We start from the raw sequence: 5,000 nt of genomic DNA, 5'->3' as shown, positions 1-5,000 counted from the left end.
TTTGGTTTATTTCTTGTTTTTTTTCCACATTTTGATTTTTGTTTTCTTCGTTTTCTTTTCCTCTCTCTTTTTTGTTGGCAGCCAGGCCGGATTCTTTGTCTTTTTGTCCACTTTTCATTCGTTAACCTCCACAAACTAATCATAATTACTGACTCTCGATGCGACAGCTTTTTTTTCTTTTTTTGTGTACACACTTGTTACTTTTTTTTCTTTACTTCTTTTTTTTTTTTTGTTCCGCACTAAATTGCATCTTGAAGAGACATATACTTGAACGGTGTGTTCTGGCCGCCCCTCCCCCCTACGCATACTGGCTGTAGCGGAAGGGCTACACGTCCTGGGGGCTAAACGTAGAAGTCGGTCTAAGCAGACGCTTTTCGGTCCAAGCATTAGCCGAGTTAATGGTTTTTATTAAGCGGCAAGTTTACCTATTTTGAGCCGGTCACTGATGATGAAAAGGTCTTGAGGTCAATGATTACACTTTTTTTATTCTTATTTATTTATTTTGTTCATATAGTAACGTGTTGATTTCATTGATGAATGATTTTTTTTTAGATATTTATTCACACGTTGATTTGACTTTGACTTGTAAATGACCTAAACGCGAGGGAGACCTGTGCCTCGCTCTGTGATGAATCAACTTTGCATGGTCGAAATAGGTGAACGTGTTATGTGTTTGCTGCCTTTTATGATTTGTTTTTACTTTACTTATTGTTTAAAAGATAACCGCATTGTCCAATAAGTTTGCCAGAAATTGATAATTTTTGCAAGGTTTTCGGATAATTTGGTCGCTTTTTTGCACTTTGGTTTGAGGATGGTTTGGTCAGCATCGGCGAGCACGCGCGGAGGTGGCCGGGTGAGGCCTGTCCCGGCTGTGTTAAGAGTTTCCATGTAATGGTGATGAGAAGGACCATAATAAAACGTCAGTCCACTCAAAACTGTCCCCGTTGCCAGGTGTCAGCTGTTTGTAGTCATTTTGCTCACCTCGACACTAGCCACACGTTGTGGACTTTAACAGCGTGTCCAACTGTAAACGGGAGAGCCCGGCCAGGCCCCACTCCCGCCCCGCCCCCGACCTCTGGAATGATAAAAATCATGACAACACCCACGCCTGAGACTTAAAGCGCCCACTCTCACATTCCACCAGAAGGAGAGAGAGAGAGAGAGAGAGAGAGAGAGAGAGAGAGAGAGAGAGAGAGAGAGAGAGAGAGAGAGAGAGAGAGAGAGAGAGAGAGAGAGAGAGAGAGAGAGAGAGAGAGATTTGATCACAATCCTTTCGTAAGATAAAAGCCCACGTTGTAGATAAGCACCATTACCAAGGACACGTCCGCAACACTCACACTACACAAGCTGTCCGGCCCACACGCTCTGGTCAAGCTCCGGCTCTCGCTCAGATGCTGAACCCACATCACTCGTACAATTTGTGCTCCTCCCCACCCCCTTCCCCTTGTAAAGCCAGACATAGAGTCTCACAGAGGAAAAGCTAAACCTTGTCTAAGAGATGTGGGCCGCATCGTATGTGCATGTTACATAACTCTTGATGGGGGGTAAGGTGCTGTTCTGATCCTTACCTTGGAGATCACAGGCGACGTTCACGCAGCCCGCTTCATGCCTCAGCTGCATAGGGAGAGGGATTTTAACAAGCCTCACCGGCCAGCTGGCCCTTCCCTGCTTTAGCGGTACCGCTGAACCACGTATCCTGCTTATCAACCACACGAATGCTTATTATTACACTATGAATTAGGGTCTCAGTAAAATAAGTAAATCGCAGAAAGAGAGAAAGTAAATACTTTGTTGTTAGCCCGAATTTGGTAATGCGTTTCAAGTCTACGGTATCACAACCCATATTTCATTTACTTAGCCGTCGACGCCGTTTCTTTTTATTTAGTTTCTTGTTTTATTATTTTCCCCTTGCTAACTGAGTTCAGATACCCGTCTCTCTTTTGGAAAGATTTTTTAATGTTGATTTCAGCATTTTATGATATACCAGTCGGATTTGACAATGAGAAGTGTTTGATGAGATATAATTAAAATCTTTGCCATAAAGCCAAGACTTGTTCATCTGAAACGCTAAAATCCTGTTTTTTATTAAAGTAATTTTCCTAAGATATTGAAATTAATCATGTGCTTGTTAGCAGTACAGAGCATATATAAAGATATTACAAATAAACAAAATTTTCTTCCAATGTTCATTTTTCTATTGCATGATCTTTTCAAGAGCTATCATAGTTTATTTCATGAACTACTAATAGGTTTCTAATTCACTGTGTGACTAAAACCATCTCTTAGCAACTCAAATTCAAACTGGAGGTTGATATTGGTAATGTGTACACAATGGCGCACCGTGCGAAGTTCGGCTTAGCCCAGGGTGTGTGTGTGTGCAAAGCGCGGTGAGGCGGCTAGCGCGACTCCACAGTGGTGTCATGGCCCGCATGGCCCGCTAACCTTGGCCCACCTCAACAGTGGCTGCGTGTCCTGGCCCGCGCGGCCCGCTAATCCCCCGGCCCGCCCCAACAGTGGCTGCGTGTCCAGTCCCGTCCGCAGACTGTCCGGCTTCTCCCAGTGGAAGCGAGTGGCTACCAAGTTGGGAGTCAAGTAAGTCAGCGGCGCTGCACCCCCTCCCGTCAGTCCGCACGCCATGTCCCTGCTCGAGCCTCGCCCTTAGCTCCTCATCCCCTCCACCTCGTCCTCCTCGTCCTCCTCCTGCTCCTCCTCCTCAGTGGTTACTGCTTGATTACCCTCATGTGTAGAGCTAGTCAGCCAGTCTGCCTGCCTGCCAGCCAGCCAGCTACCCCTGACCATGCCCCCGCCCCTGCCCTGCCCAGGGCAATGACCCGAGTGCCCCGTGCCATGCCGCAGCTCTGGCAGGTGTGTCTGGCGTCTCATCCACACCTTGCCACTCCAATCCGTCACCGCCAAAGTCTTTTCACGAGAAGTGAAGAAGAAGAAGAAGAAAAGAGAAATTCGGACGCGAGCCCCACCACCGGCAACAGCTACTGCAACGTGCATGTCGGTCGCAGTGTTACGTGTGACGCGAATCGGGATCATTTGGAAGCAGCTCTTGGTCTGTCTGCATCTTGGCCCATGCAAGTCTTATACTTGATGTTGTCTATTAAAGTAAAAATTATTTGAGATAATTTAAAAAAGAATCGTGGAAGATTGGAGTGTAATGCCTCTGTGTATATGGAAAAGATACGACGATAATGAAGGAAAAAACAAAAAGATAGGTAGAACGGGATTCAATGCAAATTACGGGAGGGAGGAATGAATTTTAAATATGAAAAGGGATGAACAAGGTCGAAAAAATAATACTGGGGAATATGAACAGTCGGAATGAAAGGGCAAAAGCGTAAGAGCTGGGGTGAGAGTGAGGAGAAGTAGAAAATGGTAGAGAATGATTGGTGGAGGTTAGATGAGAGGAAGAGAGAGACAAAGAGAGAGAGGAGAAGAATATTTATATGCGAGTGAGTTAGAATGAAAATAAAGGTGAGAGTGAGAATGAGAACGAGAATGAAGATAATATGAGAGAGGAGAGAGAAAGAATTAGAGGGAGAGGAAAAGTGGAAGAGAGCAAGAGAGAAAAAGTGAGAGTGAGAGCGAACGAGAAAAAGAACGAGAGTGGAAAAAAAACTGTGAGAAAGAGTGAGAAAGAGAATGAGAGGGAGAGAGAGAGAGAGAGAGAGAGAGAGAGAGAGAGAGAGAGAGAGAGAGAGAGAGAGAAAGTGAAAGAGAGAGAGAATGAAAGAAAGAATGAGAAAGAGAGAGGGAAAGAAAGAGAGGAAGAGATAGAGAGAAAGAGAGAGAGAGAGAGGAAGAGATAGAGAGAAAGAGATAGAAAAAGAGAAAGGGAGAGAGAGAAAGAGAAAGGGAGAGAGAGAAAAAGAAGGACAGAGAGAAAGAAAGAGAGAGAAAAAGAAAAACATAGAGAGGAAAAGAGAAAGAGAGAGAGAAAAAGAGAAAGAGAGAGAAAAAGAGAGAGAGAAAAGAGAGAGAGAAAAGAGAGAGAGGGAGAGAGAGAGAGAGAGAGAGAGAGGATAGTTATATGCGCGAGAGAGAGTTAAAATGATAGTAAAGGTGAGGGTGAGAATGAGAACGTGAATGAAGATAATAAGAGAGAGGAGAAAGAGATAGAGAGAGAAATAGAGAGGAAGAGAGAAAAGTGAGAGGGAGAGGGAACGGGAAAGAGAGAGGAGAGAGAGAGAGAGATAAAAGAGAGAGAGAGAGAGATAAAAGAGAGAGAGAGAGAGAGAGAGAGAGAAGGAGAGAAATAAGAGAGAGAGAGGGGGGGGGATAGGCTAGAATGATTGAGAGAGACAGACATAAAACCCGAGGTAGGAGCAGTGACAGGCAAGAAAGAAGGCGAGAAGGAAGAGAGGCTGAAAGTCAAGAGAAATCGACACGACCGCCGACCTATCCGCGACCGCGTGACCTGTCGCCGCCGTTGCATCTGTTGCATCTGTTGCGTGGGTGGTGGAGGAGCGTGTGGCGGTGTTGATGGGATGGTGGTGCAACAAGCATGCACTCCCGATGTTGCTCATGTTCTTGTTTCCGTCGGACAGTGTTGTGTTGTTGTTGTTATGTCATATTCTAAAACAAAAATGTTCTTTTTGGTATTAAAATAAATGAATTGAATTGCTATGTGTTTGTGTATTTCTTTCTTTTCTTTCTTATTTCTTACTTTCTTTCTCTTTGTTGGATCGTTTTATCCCCATGTTCGGAATGGATAATAATAATAAAAGTATAAAATGCTTATTCATATCTTTGTTGAATGGATTACTTGTCGTTTGGTATTAAAACGTAAACATTTTCGTTATTTTCCTATGTAGAACTAAACAATTCTTTTTTATACTTGTCTTTAATATACCCTGAATGAGCTATGTTGTGTATTGCGTGTCTGTGTTGGCATCATTGATAATAAACCGTGTAACATCAGTAAAAATGTTGCGCCAGACATTTTTCTTGTCTTTATAATTTTCATTGATATTGTTTTGCATGACTGAAAT

At 43.8% G+C, this 5,000-nt stretch overlaps 1 protein-coding gene across 1 annotated transcript in view; it reads left to right on the top strand.

Moving 5' to 3' along the window:
- LOC119575884 (rho guanine nucleotide exchange factor 18-like) overlaps positions 1 to 5,000 on the top strand; it is a 188,740-nt gene that overhangs the window by 148,732 nt on the left and 35,008 nt on the right. The gene's annotated exons all lie outside the window — the stretch shown is intronic.

This window comes from Penaeus monodon, chromosome 8 (genome assembly GCF_015228065.2).
Source record: "Penaeus monodon isolate SGIC_2016 chromosome 8, NSTDA_Pmon_1, whole genome shotgun sequence".
Lineage (NCBI taxonomy): Eukaryota > Metazoa > Arthropoda > Malacostraca > Decapoda > Penaeidae > Penaeus > Penaeus monodon.
Note: the sequence above shows the minus strand (reverse complement) of the source record. Positions and strands in the feature narration are given on the sequence as shown.